This window comes from Ictidomys tridecemlineatus, unplaced genomic scaffold, assembly GCF_052094955.1.
Source record: "Ictidomys tridecemlineatus isolate mIctTri1 unplaced genomic scaffold, mIctTri1.hap1 Scaffold_73, whole genome shotgun sequence".
In the NCBI taxonomy this organism is placed as follows: domain Eukaryota; kingdom Metazoa; phylum Chordata; class Mammalia; order Rodentia; family Sciuridae; genus Ictidomys; species Ictidomys tridecemlineatus.
In genome coordinates, this window is record NW_027525269.1 from 787,503 (window position 1) to 805,321 (window position 17,819).

General features: G+C 34.2%; 1 long non-coding RNA gene and 1 other non-coding gene across 2 annotated transcripts; both read left to right on the plus strand.

The window, feature by feature from the left end:
- The first annotated feature begins 4,035 nt into the window (after positions 1-4,035).
- Positions 4,036-5,733, plus strand: LOC144374519 (uncharacterized). Its single transcript, XR_013433897.1, has 2 exons — positions 4,036-4,216; positions 5,611-5,733. It is a non-coding gene; the product is annotated as an uncharacterized LOC144374519 (long non-coding RNA).
- A 9,200-nt stretch (positions 5,734-14,933) lies between these two features.
- LOC144374539 (U6atac minor spliceosomal RNA) lies at positions 14,934-15,058 on the plus strand. Its single transcript, XR_013433903.1, has one exon. It is a non-coding gene; the product is annotated as a U6atac minor spliceosomal RNA (small nuclear RNA).
- The last annotated feature ends 2,761 nt before the right edge of the window (positions 15,059-17,819 follow it).

Below are 17,819 nucleotides of genomic sequence, written 5' to 3' on the forward strand. Positions count from 1 at the left end.
AAGCTTGTGCTCTGAAATCAGATACCTTATCTCCAAATCCTGACTCTCCGATTGATAACCTATAACCTGATCTAAGACAAGTTGCTTAACTGATTTGTGCCTAGTTTTCCTCATCTATAAAACCAAGATAATGGTCCCTGTTATGTAGAATTGTTTGGGGATTAAACAAGAGAATGTACATAAAGTCTGGGAACAATATACATAATCAACAAATAATAGTTACCATTAATTTCATTAACTGTAATAATATTTGGATTCATGGCCTGCTGAAACCTAAACCACCAATTTTATTTTTACACACACACACACACACACACACACACACACACACACACACATATATATATATATATATATATATATATATATATATATATATAGTAGATGGACACAATACCTTTACTTATTTATCTTTTTTTCATATAATGCTGACAATCGAACCCAGAGCCTCATGCGTGCTAGGTGAGTGATCTACCACTGAGCCACAACCCTAGCCCCAAGTTTTACTTCCTGAAAGCATTTTTTAATGTGTGTTTCACTGCATCATTGGCAAATAAACTGCTCTGATGATATGCTTAGAGTCTCAAACTTTATTTTAGTAACTAAAAAAAAAAATAGAGTTCAGAATGAGAAACAAGGAACTCTCTCTTTAATCCTTTGGTGGCTTCAGAATGTAACAATGTCAGAATAAAGATGTAAAATCTTCACACAGATCTGGACACTGACATGTACAGTTTCTGTCTCATCTAAGCAGGATTTAGCCTAGTAGTAAGATCAGGATGAGCTGGATGTTGGGGAGTTAAGAAAGACCTGTAAGCCTAGTTAGCCAGTAAGACTTGGGCGTACTCCTAGTTCTAAACAGGTAAATGGCCACCACCCTGATCAGCAACTAGGGACGTGGAAACACAGTGAAACCTAGCAGAGACATTTTGATGTGGAATATGATAAGCATGCCAGACTACACGACCAACAAGCTGCTCCTGGATGGAAAGCAACATAGTGTCAACATGAAGTCACCAGAACCTTGACCTGAATCTTGACTCAGGCACATAGCCTATGGCCCTTTGGAATAATTAAATCATTTCTCTGAGCCAGTTTCTCTTCTGTAAAAAAAATATGTCTGATCATAACTTATGATGAGATTACTTTGAGGATTAAAAGAGATATCAAAAACAGTTAACATATACTCAGGCTCATATGTTCAATTAATGATTTCTAGAAAGCAGAGGAGACACTATGTTTAAGAACTAAACTGCATGGGTGCTGATCAAGCATTACAGATGCCTGACCAAATAGGACAATTAAAAGTGACCCCCCCTCAATGAACAGGAAAGTTGGACCAACCAATAAGAAGAGATGCAGCCCATAACACCCTATTGGTACATATTGCTTCTTAAAGATGAGAAAGGAGTTTCTCATATTGAATAAAGATCCCAGAGTTGGGAGTTTGGAGCAAATATTCAACAGAGCTCCATCTAGCAAGCCACATACAATCTGAAATCAGACAGAGGGAAAGAACTCAAAACTGCCTGGCACTGGTGTAGCCTTCTGGCCCCGGGTGCTCCTAGGCTAGCCGCCATGGCCACTGTGCTGGCGGGCGCTCTGAACGCGGCGATTCTCCCATTTCTCTGGGTGCGCCCCGAACCAAGGCAAGCCGAGAAGCAGCGCAGAGCAGTAGCGCAGCCGCAGGGCAGGCTCCTTGCGTCCCGCTGCTGGAGGAAGAGGAGAAGGAGGGAAAAGATGAGGAGGAGGCGTGTAAGGGAGGAAGGGCCTGGCCGCCCAGTTGGGAGGAGGAGGAGGGGGAGGGGGCCAGCCAGGCTGAGTGGAGCGCTGCTGGGGGGGGGGGGCAAGGTCTGGGGGATGGGGTAGGATGGGGGATGGCGCAGCCGAAGCAGCGGAGGCTCCAGCGATAAACAAGCACCTGGAGGAGCCCTGCAGGAGTGAGGCGAGCTGGGCGTACAGAGTAGACCCGTGGACCTTCTACAGCGCCACAGCGCCCACTCCGCCGCTCAGGAGGCAGGACAGGTCCCGAGACTGCGCAGCCGCTGCTGGCGGGCCAACTAGAAAGAGGAGACGTAGGAGACGCCGCCAGCCCCGCCTGGAGCCCAGCGCGGGCGGCCACCGCAGCCGCCAGAAGTTTAGGTTGAACCAGAGCTGCAGGGAGGACACTCCCCCCCCCCCATAAGATAAGAGAGAAATTTCAAGAAAGGCAGATGAGGCCAGGAGTGGTGGCTAATGCCTGTAATCCCAGTGACTCTGAAGGCTGAGGTAGGAGGATCACAAGTTCAAAGCCAGCCTCAGAAATTAAGTGAGGCCCTACACATCTTAGTAAGACCCTTTCTCAAAATGAAAACAAACAAAAAAGGAGGCTGGGGATGTGGTTCTGTGGTTAAGCACCCCTGAGTTCAATCCCCAGTACCAAAAAAAAAAAATGCAGATTATAACATCTAAAGAAACAGTACATAAATGAAGAAAGAAAAGGGTCCAGAGGAGGTTATTAGAGACCTTCTTCAGAGGATTTTCTTGGGTTGGTAAAATCCAGATTGTAGAAGATCAGGGGGGTGAATAAGAAAGTAAATGAAGTGGAAACATCTAGGCTGGGAAAGGAAGGAGCAAGACAGAGGAGGCATGTGGGTAGATAAAAGGGTGTAAGAGACTTTGGGAGTTTTAGATAAGAAAGAACTGAACATTTTTCTTATATTGAGGAGAATAGTCTAATTAGACAGGGAAGTTGAAGACATATGAGATATGATTGAAATCTTTGAAGAATCCCTGGAAGTCAACGGTGGGATCACATGAAGAAAGATGAATCAACTTGGGAAAGAAGCTGGGCATTAGATTAAGTGAAAACATTAAGGGAAGAGGTAAAGGTACTTTATTTGTGATTGAGCTTTCTCTGACTTTGAAATTTGAGGCAGACTCATTGGGCAGACTACCTGTGAAAGCTGAAAGTTTGTAATCCTTGCTGAGGTGAGTGAATAGAGGAGGGACTCGCCAAAAATTCCTGTTGTCTGTGGCACACAACTCTCAGGTACTCAGCTTAGATTTGGTTTAAGGGCACTAAACTCTAACAATATTGTTTAATTCAAGTATTTTTTAACTGTGGGAGAATAATTCAAATTAAATATTTAAGACATCTGTTGCTTAAATATCTGTTAGAATGAAATGTGACCATTTCCCAAGATTGTTAATATTCTTATTTGTTACACAGCCCTCTATGTTAATATTAATTGCAAAATACTTTGTTTTCATATGTATGTTTTCTCAGCTTTTAATAATATATGTTTATCCTTTAAAATTAAAATTAATACAACTTATTTGATTCAATTTATAATAGCTGATTGGTGTTGAGTTGCTGAGTGTTTTGCATCATCTCCTTTTGACCTGGAACCCACCATCCATCCAGCTGTTGGTTACTGGAGTTTTACAACAGATAGTAAGAGCTGCTCAGGATTATTTGCAGGAAAAAAGAAATACTCTAAGTAAGCACTTTAAATCACACTAACTTAAAGTAAACCTTATTTGCACTCTAATTTTTAAAGTAGTAAGGCCAGGAGGTTTATGATTTAAAAAATGATCATACATTTAGAAAATTTGAAACTGATTTTGTTTTCATTAGGACCAAATGAAATTGCTGATAGCTGATCATTTTTCCCCTCCAAAAATGTCAACTTCACATAGTTTAACCTAGCATATGTGTTATCTTTATTAGGAAATAAATACCTAATATTTTCCAAGTAAAAAATAACTATCCATCAGTTTAGAGAAGTTAATACACAAAATTCTAGTAAGGCATAGAATTATACTAAGAAAGACATTTGGCATTATTTAGGCATTTACTACAAGTAAATCCTTTTGAAGGAATTTCTTAAAGGTATTTATTGTGATATTTTATATACCAGTTTCAATTTTCTGCTGAAAATTTTACCAAAATTATTTTTTATCTAAGATGAAGATCAAATGGAAAAAGAGTCCTGTCCAGTATTAGGAGAAGGAGTTTATAGTTGTGGCCTCATTCCTGGAAAATCTCTTATGTTTGCAACTATGTAACTATTGATGTTCATTTTAGTTCAGCATATGCCACATCTGAGTACCAAGATGTCAGACTCTCCAAGTCACATAGCCACTAAAACCCGGCTGTCAGAAGAAAGTGCTCCTCTGGTGGCAGCCACAGTCACCATTCTCTCTGATTTACCGTCCCTTTGTTCACCTGCTGGTACAGTATTGATCAGTATTTCAAAATGCATTATAAGCAGTAGTGAAAGTGATCTTGCCTTGAATTTTAAACACTTATAATTTATTTTTCTCTTAAATCTCAAGTGTGAAATGAGAGGTCAGTCTTTTAAAAAGATTTATGTGCTTTTAAGATCCTATAAAGATTAAAGATTCAAAAAATGAAAGACCTAAGCTGTCTTTTCAGATATGTTTCAAACAAGACAAAACTGCAGACTGGGAAGATAGTAAGGTAGAATTACAAAGCTCATTATTTTCTAATCTGGTTGACATTCATGAGCAACATTGAAAAGCTAAAGAATTTCAGAGGAGAGTGACAGCCATCTCTAAGGAGTATCTAAAGAAATCATGACTAGTAAATATAATAGATATTGAAGAACTGTTGTATGGAAGCAAACTTTCCTTGTTTTGCTGAAAAGTAAAAATAATTATTAGTAAACATACTGGTAAATTTTAGTATAACCATGGGACAATTTTTTGATTCTTACAGTTACCCTACATGTGTAAAAAGAATGACTTTCTCTCCTTGGAGTTTTGTAGGAAGCTACCTATAAGAATAGTGAAGGGATTCTTTTGTTAAGTGTGTGGTTGATTTTTTTTTTTTTAGTCGTAGTTGGACACAATATCTTTATTTTATTTATTTTTATGTGGCGCTGAGGATGAAACCCAGCACCTCGAACATGCTCAACCAATGAGCCACAACCCCAGGCCCCCCCACCCCCGCCACCATGGTTGAATTTTTATCCACAAATTCTGGGATTCTATAATTTCTTCTTTGCTTACCTCAGTAGTCTTCTCATTTTCCTGGCTTGATTAGGCTGCCTTTAGTACACTGAAGTTTAATTATATATTTTAGAATTACTAATAAGATTCACCAGGTAACTTAGATGCTTCTTAAATTATATGGTAGTATTCTCCTTCTGTTTTTCTATCTTCTTTTTCATTTTAATTATGAAGGGCATGGACTACTAAACAGGTGAAATATTAGCAGTAACAAAATGGCTGGGTTGGAAAAAGAAAATATCAGTTCTATCTTCTCTAAAATAAATGGCAATTTCTTATGTTCTTTTTCAAACATTGAATTATAGTAAAAGTAATGTAGCAAATTTTATATAAAAACAAAGAAAATAAATAATATGAAACCATAGTCAGCCAGGTATGGTGGCATGCACTCTAGTCCCAGCTATTCCAAAGGCTGAGGCAGAAGGATCACTTTAGCCTAGGAATGTGAGGCCAGCCAGAGAAACAAAGTGAGACCCTGTCTAAAGGAAGAGGGTAAAAAAAGACAAACATAATTAATTGTAAAAAAATAAGGAATGGAAACTTCTACAGTGGCATTGAGTAATTATGAGGTAATCTGATTTGTTTTTATTTTAGGATGTATGACAATCCTGCCCACAATTCTGTTCTTAATTGCAAGAATATTAAAAGACACAGCAATAAAGTCTGCAGACAATCAGGTTCCTCTACCAGTCAGTGCAGCTCTTCAAGGGATTAAAAGTATCATGACACTTTCAATGGCCAAAACTGAGGAAACTCAAAAACAGGGGACAGCTCTAATTCATAGCACTCTTGCATGTATCCTGGAATATTCACGACCAGGTAACATGTCAGAGTTTTTTAAAACTTTTGATCTGTTCAGATATCTATCTGTTCCCTAATTAATTAATTATTAAAGTACTCTAATCAGAAAATTGCTGTATAACATTGAATTAACTCAGAGAGGTGCAGTAGTCACATTTTTTGGATTTGAAGTTTCAATAACTCTGTCTGAATCATTGACTTTAAATATCTTTGTCTTAGAACTTTCATACATACTGGAAAGTTTAAAAAAAGATATGATATATACCCAGAATTGACATGTGTTAGTATAATTGATATAAAATTGGAAAGAAGTTCAAGTATCTGTCACTATTGCAGTGTACCTTAAATGGAACCATAAACTTGGTATTGATATATTTTATTCCAGAAATTTCCCTATTATAATTTATATTTTCTATGTTAATATGTATCAATTATTTTAACAAATATACTTAGTTTATATATATGTATATATGCATTATATAGAAAGTGAGATAAGTAACCATGAATGATATATATTTTTGTACTATTTAATTTACATAAGTAATGTTATAATATCCCATTCTACTTTTTTTCCCTCTGTAATTAATTTTTGGTTCTATTAATGTAGATAAATAAAACCATTCATTCTTAACTCCTATGTAGCTTTACATCACATTTATTTGTTCAACTATTCATTCCTGTCAATGGATATTTTTGCTGATTTTAGTTTCTCCCAATTAAAAAAGTTGCTTTAGCAAACATGGATTGCTTTTGCATGTGTGCTGTGAGAAATTTTCTAGGGTATATATATCTATAAGTGGAATTGATGACATATATTAACTTCCATTTTATCAGACATCGCCAAATTGTTCTCCAAAGTAGTCAAGTGAATTTTCACTCACATCAGTAGCATAAGATGATCTTTGTTTCCCCATATCCTGACCAATACTTGGTATTATTTGGTTTCCAAATTTTGTTATATGATGGCTAATATGTCCTATCATGTTGCTTTAATTGTTACTTCTCATTTTCCTAATGGATATAAGTATTTTTCATGTTTGTGTTTCATTTGGAGGGAAATCCTTAGTCATGTTTTTGTCCATTTTCTTCTGTGTTTGGCTTTTTCTCTCAAGTTTTTCTTTTTTGGCTATAAAGAAAATGTAGAAGAACTAAAAAAAATAATAATAAAGAAAGATTTGTCCTGTTGTCTAATACAAAAATTTCACATAATTTAAAAATGTTTAGTAGCCCAGGAATCAGTGGATGAGACAGTGGAATAGAAGAGATTTCTATAGAAGACACATGTATTTTAAGCAAATAAACAATATATATCATTTATTCATGATTCTTCAAATGAGTGTACCAATTAACTGTTTGAGAAATAAATTCTCATTATCCCTTCATCTTATATCATGATTTAAAATAAACATGAGATGAATTTAAATGGTAATATAAAATGTTTAAAATAAGAAAATACAGATGAGCTTTTTTGGCAGAATGGCAAAAGACTAACTATAAGTCAGTGAGAGATACTGCAGAGGAAATTTACATATACATAGACTGATATATTGGCCTATGTAGACATCAAAGCATCTTACATTGAAAAGTATCTGAAAAACTAATAATAATATCTATGTCACTGTTTATTCTATTAACAAATAAAGAGGTCTTATAAGAGAATTAATAACCAATAGAAGAAAGAACAAAGGAAAGAAGGCACATTAGGTAAAAGTGGTGGTACACACCTGTAATCCCAATGACTAGAGAGGCTAACACAGGATTGCCAGTTTGAGACCAGCTTCAGTGACTTAGTGAGGCCCCGAGCAGCTTAGTGAGACCCTGTCTCAGATTTTAAAATAAAAAGGACTGGGGATGTGGCTCAGTGATAAAGTAGGTTAAATTCCCAATACCAATTAAAAAAAGAAAAAAGAAAGAAAATGCATACTTGGGGCTATATGTAGCTCAGTGGTAGAACAATTGATTAGCATGCATGAGGTACTAAATTTAATCCATAGTACCACAAACACAGAATGCATACTCTTTGGCCTTGTTAATTAAAAAATTAAATTCAAAATTATTTATCATCAATACATTTATTTTACAATAATAAAATGTGTTATAAATATATTTGTCAGTGGGAAAAATTATTCATGACAATATATTAATTTGAATTATAAGTCCATTTTATCTGTTATATATCATATTTTTAAGCAAATATATATATATATATATATATATATATATATATATATATATAATTAACTTAGACCAGAAGAAATTAAGTCAAAACCTAGAAATTAAATCTAAACTGTCACTGGATGGTAGAATTACAAGTTTTGTTTTCTTATTTTCTTTTCCATATGCTTTTTATATTTTGAATAATGTACAGATATTTAGAATGTGATTTTTTTAAAAAAATCATGTATAAGGGAAAAACTTTAGTTATATTAATGTAACTGAAATTATTTTAGCTTTATAAAGTGTTAATATTTTGCTTCTTAACATAGATTTTAACAAACTTAAAAAGATTAAATGCCTCATATATGAATGTATTTGCAGATTGATAGATAAATAGAAATATCAGGAAGAAGAAATGGTTAAGAATTTGTTATAAGTAGTTTAGTTTTAATTTTGTTGAGCATATCTAGAATACACACACACACACACACACACACACACACACACACACATATATAATGTAGTTGGACACAATACCCTTATTTTATTTTATTTTTAAGTGATGCTGAGGATCAAATCCAGTGCCTCGCATGTGCTAGACACTCTATCACTAAGCCCCAGCCCTAGCCCTACAATATCTTTATTTTTTATTTTATTTTTTCTATGTTGTGCTGAGGATTGAACCCAGTGCCTCACACATGTGAGGCAGGCACTCTACCACTGAGCTGCAGCCCGAACCCTAAATTATCAATTTAAAAAAAAAATTTTTAGTTGTAGAGGGATACAATGCCTTTCTTTCTTTCTTTATTTATTTTAAGTTTAATTTTATACAGTGCTGAGGGTCAAACCCAGTGCCTCACATGTGCTAGGCAAACACTGTATCACTGAACCACAACCCCAGACCTAACTTGTCAACATTAACAGAAAGTGTTTGCTATTTTATCAAGCTGGTTCATTATATGAAGTGAATTTGAAGGTCTGATAATACAATTAACTTGCTTAAGATATTCTGTCCAGAGCTGAACTCACAGGAGGTATACTTATGAATGAAGGATCAAAGCCATGGAAATATTGATATAGTATAAGGCTAGCAATTCACTTAATTCTTTTTTTAAAGATAGAGAGAGAAAGGAGAGAGAGAGAGAGAGAGAGAGAGAGAGAGAGAGAGAGAGAGAGAGAGAGAGAGAGTTTTTTAATATTTGTTTTTGGTTTTCGGCAGACACAGCACCTTGGTTTTTATGTGGTGCTGAGGATGGAACCCGGGCCGTAAGCATGCCAGGTGAGCGCACTACCGCTTGAGCCATATCCTCAGCCCCCCTTAATTCTTGCTTAAGAAAAAAAAATTATAATGAAGAATTTCCATTTGGAAACCCTACTTTTTTACTCTAAGAGCTGAGATATTTTATTTTAAAATATGTGTATGTGTATTTATGTGGACATACATACACATGTACATAAATCCCATCAAGAATGCTGCAAAACTTTTTTTTTCACTTTTAATCCTTTGATTTGAATTTTTTTTTAGAGAGAGAGAGAGAGAGAGAGAGAGAGAGAGAGAGAGAGAGAGAGAGAAAGAGAGAATTTTAATATGTATTTTTTTTAAATTTTAGGTGGACCCAACATCTTTGTTTGTATGTGGTGCTGAGGATCGAACCCGGGCTGCACACATGCCAGGCCAGCATGCTACCGCTTGGGCCACATCCCCAGCCCGTCAAACTTAATTTCAAGTGTAGAAAACACCAATATACCCTCCTCCTAGATTCACCAGTTAACATTTTGCCTCAAGGATTTATTATTATCCACATAACCCTTATACCTTTATATTTTTAAAAAAAATTAGTTATACACGGATAAAATATCTTTATTTTGTTTATTTATTTTTATGCAGTGCTAAGGATAAAACTCAGTGACTTACATGTGGGAGGCCAGTGTTCTGCCACTAAGCAACAACCTCAGCCCCTGTACCTTTATTATTAATTTTGCTGAACCATTTGAGAATATGTTGAAGTCATCATGACTCTTTAAATACTTCACAGATTTCCTAAGAACAAGAACATTCCTTACATGATAATAGAAGAATTATAAAATTTAGGCAATTTAACATTGATAAAATGCTGTTATTATTCATATGCATATTTTAAATGTCCTAATCATGACTTTTATAGAACTTTTTCTTTTCCTTAGTTGTCATATTTCTTTAGTTTTCTTTAATCTGGGATAGTTCCTCAGGCTTAATCTTTTGTGACATTAATGTTTTTTTGTTTGTTTGTTTTTAAGTTGTAGTTGGACACAATACCTTCGTTTTTATTTATTTATCCACTTGTTTTTTATGTGGCTCTGAGGATCCACGTGGTAGGTGAGCACTCTACTGCTGAGCCACAATCCCAGCCCCATGACATTAATATTTTTGAAGAGTGCAGGCCATTTACTTTTGTAGAATGTTTCATAATTTTGAGTTATCTATTTTTTTCTTTACTTTTATGCATTTTTGGAAAAATACTATATAAATATTGTTATGTCTTCTCAGAGCATTATAAAAGAAAGCATATAATGTTGCTTTGTCTCATTATTGGGAATCTTAACTTTAATGACTTCGTTAAAATCGTATCTGCCTTGTTTCTCCACTATACAGTTGTCATTTCTCCCTTTTATAACTAACAAGGAATCAATGGGGAGATATTTTGAAACTACATTAATTGTTTGCTGTCTATCTAACTTGCACACAGTGGTTTTAGTATCCATTTTCCCTGAATTATTTATAATTACATGTTTCAAAATGTCAACATTTTAATTTATTTTCTTGATAAACTGTGATTAATGTTAGGAGCAGGAGAGAGCTGTTGAAGATTAAATTTCCAAAAGTTTTGGAAATGGCACTTTTTTTTCCATTTTTCATTTTCAGAAGTTTCTGTGCCCACACCTGATGAAGTTAGCATGCTGACAGCAATTGCACTCTTCCTGTGGTCTGCTGTAGTGAAATAATAGGAGTTCAGTCATTACAGAATGGCTGCATGAACACATTTAAAAATGCATTAAATTCATGTGACCCATGGGTAAGTTACACCTAAGCAAACATTCCACTTTATCAGGAGAATATCTGGTTGATTCATTAAAATGTGTTATATATAAGGAAAACCTAAGTATTTACAGTAAGAGTTTTAAATGGAACAACTAGAAAATATCACTGGGTTTAACCATAAAAGAAACATATTTGTATGTTTACTTAAATATGCAGAAATTCTCTAATATCTTTGATTAGTTCTCAGCCATATTAGGAGAGATTTTCAGGGTTTCCAATATTTATTTAAATGATACTCACTACATTAATGGATAAATTTATATTATTACATATTTTAATAAGCCTATTCAAAACTTGTTTGTTTAGAAAACATGTTTTATTATTTTACAGTGGTGAAGTCTTAAGTTATGATTATCAAATCTTCTGCGTATCAGGAAAAAACAACTTAGGAACATTCCTGGCCTCCTAGCTCCCTGAATCAGAGTCTTCAGAGTTGTGACTCAGGAATCTGTATTTTTAAAATGCTCCCCAGGTATTTCTGATGTCAATGAAGTTTGGCAATTTGTATTCTACAAAGTGCTGAAACAATTTTATTCCACTATTTTCCCCCAATACTTATAACTTGACTTCCTTTCCTTCTTCCTTTTTTAAAAAATAATTATTCATATGAAGTTTTTCTAATCTAAAAGCCAGTGAGACTTTATTTTCTATGGCTACAAAACTTAAATTGGTATAAAGAATTATTTCGAGAGATTCCAATTTTTTTGAGAGGTTTATTCAGTTAGCTTATTGAAAGAAAGTTCCATTACTCTCTTTCATTTCTCTTATATGGAAAATAACATTTATATTTTCATTGTGCTGTATTACATACATATTAAGATGTAATGTGATTGTAGAGCAGATAAGAACTATCATGTGTTAATTGATTGAATGATCTCCTTACATAGGTTCAAGCCAAATGTTACCAGCTTCTCCTCTCAGTCTTCCAGCATTCCATCCATGCCCTTTCAACTCCCTACATCCATTCATTAGCCCCCATAGTGGTTGAAAAGCTAAAAGCTGTTGAAAGAAACAGTCCAGCCAGTAACAATAAACTTTTGGCTGCTCAAGAAGGAATTAAAGTTTTTGAAACATTGGTTGCTCTTGGTGAAAAACAGAACAGTAAGTATTTTTAATAAAAAGCCATTACTCCAAAATGAAGATCTGTATTATACATAAATCTTATTTGATATTGGACATAGGCGTTTTCAACAGTAAGTTTACTAAGGAGCAATTACTGTCTGAAAGCATAATATATTTGCTTATGTTAGTAACATAATGCATTGAATTGATTATTTTTATGAGCAGAAAGTCTCAATGAATTACTGATGACATTTCAACATACTGAGTTTTAAATTTTCTGGGAATATATCCTTTAAGACTGAGGAAAAATACATATGTTAATTAGATTTTAAAAAATATTTTTAGTTGTAGTTGGACAAAATATATTTATTTTATTTGTTTAATTTTATGTGGTGCTGAGGATCGAATCTAGTTCTGCGTACTTACTAGGCAAGCGCTCTACCACTGAGCCACAGCTGCAGCCCCAGATTGTTTTTCAAATGGAGCCTCTCATATGCTTGATGGTCTGTTGTTTGTTTATTTATTTTTAGTATTTCAACTTTTTTAAATTTTAAATTGATTTTTTTAAAGAATAAATGACAGTGGAATGCATTACAATTCTTATTACACATATATAGCACAATTTTTCATATCTCTTGTTGTATATAAATTATGTTCACACTAATTGGTGTCTTCATACATATACTTTGGATAATGATGTCCACCACATTCCACCATGCTTGCTAACCCCCTGCCCCTTCCCTTCCCCTCCCACCCCTCTGCCCTATCTAGAGTTTCTCTATTCCTCCCATGCTCCCTGATCCCTACCCCAATATGAATCAGCCTCCTTATATCAGAGAAAACATTGGGCATTTGTTTTTTGGGGGCAATGGCTAACTTCACTTAGCATTATCTTCTCCAGTGTCATCCATTTACCTGCAAATGCCATGATTATATTCTCTTTTATAGCTGAGTAATATTCCATTGTGTATATATGCCACATTTTTTAATCCATTCATCTACAGAAGGACATCTAAGTTTTTTCCACAGTTATTGGGAGCAAATTTTTACCCCTCACACATCAGATAGTGCACTAATCTCTACGGCATATAAAGAACTCAAAAAGTTAAGCATCAAATAAACCAAATAACCCAATCAACAAATGGGCCAAAGACCTGAACAGACACTTCTCAGAAGATGATATCAATCAACAAATATATGAAAAAAATGTTCTACTCCCTTTCCAATTTCCTGTGAAAAAAAATTTTAAGAGAAGGAGTATTTGAAAATGAGATAATTAAGAAAAAGTTGAGGGCTGGGTTGTGGCTTGGTGGTAGGGTGGTAGAGAAATGCAAATCAAAACTACTCTAAGATACCATCTCATCCCTGTGAGAATGACAGTTATTATGAAGACAAACAACAATAAGTGTTGGCAAGGATGTGGGGAGAAAGGTACACTTATACACTGATGGTGGGACTGCAAGTTGGTGCAGTCAATATGGAAAGCAGTATGAAGATCCCTTGGAAAATTGAGAATGGAACCACCATTTCACCCAGGTATCCCTCTCCTTGGTCTATACTCAAAGGACTTAAAAACAGCATACTACAGGGACACAGCCACATCAATGTTTATAGCGGCACAATTCACAATGTTCAATAGATTTTTAAAGTAACATATTCTACTTCTCATAATAAAGGTATAAAAACCTCATAAGAAATATAATCAGATAATTATGAATACAAAACCTCATTGTTAAAATACCTCAAAAATTGGTATTTTAAAATTATTTTTAATTTAATGAAAAACTGCCGTATGCATCCATTTAACCAAATTTAAAATAGCTTAAATCTTACTTTATTTGCTTAATGCTTAAATTTTGATTTCATCAAAATATATTATTTGTCTTTAAATATTAGTTTTATTTATTTTAGAAAGTCTAAATTTTTTAAATAGTATCTTATGATCAAACATTGTGCTCTTTACAATTTTCAAGATTCTCTTCCCTGCCTGTCTTCATGTTACATTTAATTTTAAATGAGCATATGTGTTCAGGAATTAATCTTGAGTTGACTCAACTGAAAATTATTTTAACTAAGATCAGTGCTGGGATTACACAATGAATAAGATTTAGAACTCATCTTTATGAAGTTCATAGTAGTAAAATAAAAATACACATAAAATTACATTGATTTTTCTAACATGCCATACTGTCAGTGATGAATTTTCTACCAAAATAACCTATATATTAATTTATTACTAATTTCAACTAAATTTATCAATTTCTCTAAAACAGTTGTCTCTGTTTTTTAACTTTTCCAATTTTGACACTCCTTCCATACAATATATTACTAATTGCTTCTTTTTCTTTCTCCCCATAATCTGTGAATCATTAATCATCAGATCAAATGAATTTGTCTTTTACATTCATCTGTGCATTTTTCTCTTCTGCTATTATAGTTCTAGACTATAGATTTTTAGAAGGGAGTTATTGCAATGGACTCCCTTTCTTTTCTCTCCATTTTTTCTTTCTTCTCCTTTTCTTTCCCTCTTTTCCTCTGTTCGGGGCTTTGTAGGCCTTGTACGTGCTAAAGCAATAGATTTTCAAAAACCTCTACTACCTTTCCAGTTTCGTGTGAAAAATTTTTAAGAGAAAGAGTATTTGCAAATGAGATAATTAAGAAAAAGTTGAGGGCTGGGGTTGCGGCTCAGTGATAGAGCACTTGCCTAGTGCATGTGAGGCTTCAATTCTCAGCACCAGATAAAAATAAATAAATACATAAATAAAGATATTGTGTCCATCTACAACCAAAATTTTTTTTAAAAAGCAATTGAGTGATAGTGTTGAATGACAGGATAAAAGGTTATAACTCCCTTGACAAGGATGGAAGAGCCATTGGGCCAGACAGTAGGCATTAGATTAAGACATTGCCACTTTCTTCTATGACATCTAACCATCACTTTTTCAGAAAAATAGAAGGGACATTGGAAGAGTAGAAGTGTGCTTTGCAGGTAGGGGGACACATTGGGGAGGAAGGAGGCAAGGGGAAGGGGAAGAACTGGGGAATGTAGTTAACCAAATTATTCTAGGGACATTTATGAATATATCACAGTGCATTCCAATTATATGTAACTATAATGCATCAAGTGAAAAATAAGTCCATAGAAGGAAGACCAATAGAAAAGAGAAAGGGAACCAGAGAGAAAGCAAAGAAAAGGGAAGAGGTAAGGAGTATTAGGATTGAAATGGAGAAAACTATGTTACTTCTTTTATGAATATGTCAGAATGAACTCTCCTTTTATGTATAACTATAATTCACTGAAAAACAAACTTTAAAAAATCAAGGATAAAACAAATTCAAGAATTGAAAATTCATGCAGTGGCTCCAGAGGCTGAGACAGGAGAATTGCAAATTCAAAGCCTCAGCAACTTAGTGAGACTATGCTTCAAAATAAAAAAAAAATATATAAAAAGGGCTGGGGATGTACTCAGTGGTTAAGTGCCCCTGGGTTCAATCTGTAGTACCAAAAGAAAGGAAAAAGAAAATTTACCCCTTTGGAATCATATCACTCAATATAAAGGTAAGTCTAAGAATGTTGCTGTCAAATTAATATATTTCTTCATTTATTTGATGGTACCCTCCTAATGAATGTTCTATTCATTAATAAGATTCATTTTCCTGTGTGTGTGTGTGTGTGTGTGTGTGTGTGTGTGTGTGTGTGTGTGTGTGGTACTGACATTGAACAGGGCCTTAAGCACACTAGACAAGCATTCTACCACTGAGCTACACCTGCACTGTGTTTAGCCTTAGATTTTAATTTTTTAAAAAGCCAGCTACTTATTCTACCTTTCAAAAGTCTTGGTATAATAAATAACATTTGTAATCTGAATAAAGCTGTCCAAGGCTATAAAATGACTTCACATATTATAAAATTTCTCTATTTAAAGTATACAATTCAGTTGTTTTATTATAATCACAGGGTAGTACAACTCTCACTATAGTCAATTTTGAATATTTTAATTACTCCCAAAAGAAACTCCATATTTTTTACCTGTCATCTCACAATTTCCATTTCCAATCAGCCTTAGGCAACTGCTAATCTACTTTCTGTCTCCATAAATTTTCTACAGTGGTATTACATATAAATGAAATCATATAATATGTGGTCTTTTGTGACTGGTTTTTTATCTGTGCAAAATATTTCAAGGCTCATCCATGTTTTAATGTGAATCAGTAATCCATTTCTTTTTATGGCTGAATAATATTCCATTGTATATATGCCACATTTTATCATCAACTGATACATTTTATGAGTTGAAGGACATTTGGTTACTTTCACTTTTTGCCTGTTATGAATATGATATTCTGAATAATTATGTACCAGTTATTGTGTGTGTGTGTGTGTATTTGTATACTTATATATACATATTTTTTTTTGTTTTGGGTACTGGAGATTGAACCCAGTGGTGCTTAACTACTTAGCCATATCCCCAGCCTTTTATATGTTTTATTTTGAAGCAGCATCTCACTAAGTCCTCAGGGCCTCACTAAATTGCTGAGGTTGGTCTTGAAATTTCTATCCTCCTGCCTCAGCCTCCTGAGTCACTAGGATTACAGGTGCACTCCACCATGCCCAGCTGGATACATGTTTTAATCTTTTGAGTATATCCCTAGGAGTGGAAGTGCTGACTCAAATAGTAACTTTATATTTAACTTTTTCAGGCACTGCAAGACTGTCTTCTAGTCTCATTTTTTTTGCACACATGCATGTGTACACATATCTCCTTTTCAGTCATCTATTTATATATTTATTTCTGCCTTGGCTATTTTTTGCTGTTCTTAGTACCTCTCAAACTTTTCCCATCATTACCCTTTTCAGGGTAGACTGCATCATATCTTAGTAATGACTCTCTTCCCCTCCTCCCTGCCTCTCTTCTTTTCTTTCTCTCTCTCTCTGTTAGTACATCTTTATTCTTTCTCTAAATATTGTTAAGCCATTGATAACTTAAATTCTAATTATCTACAATCAACTATCAAAGGAAATTCTTTTTGATGCTTTGTATTTATTAATATTTCCCCAGCCCATGATATTTTTACAACCCAAAAAAATTATATCTATTTAGATTATAAACATCCAGTGTCATATAGCTAAAAGAAAAAGCAGCATTATAGCCAGTGAATTCTGAAGCATGATCTAAGTAGTTTAAATAGCATAAGCAATAAAGAATCTTCTGTTTGCTTTCCAAGTTCTCATTAATCAATATTATAGGTTTGGCTTCTCAATTTATCTAGAGAAAAATAAGCTCTGAAGTCAGGTGTTCCTGTCCTGAATAGATTCTACTAGTCACAGGGATAAAATACAGGACCACACCTACAAAATGAGTGAAAAATTTACTAGGTATATTTTCTTTGATCTTTTACATATCTAAAAAGTACATCTGTCTTCATAGTTATCTGCTTATTTGTATCAAGAGTGAATCTTTGGATAATCCTTTAATATTGGCAAATAATAATAATATTAAGTTTGATAAATAGTCTTAACATGTGTGTAAAATTGTTTTTACAGTATGACAGCATAAAACATCAAATATTTCATGCAGGCACAGAAATTATAAAGTATTCCAGATCATGGGGCTTGGGATGTGACTTAGTGGTAGAGCGCTTTCCTAGCACATGTGAGGCACTGGGTTTGATCCTCAGCCACATAAAATAAATAATTAAATGA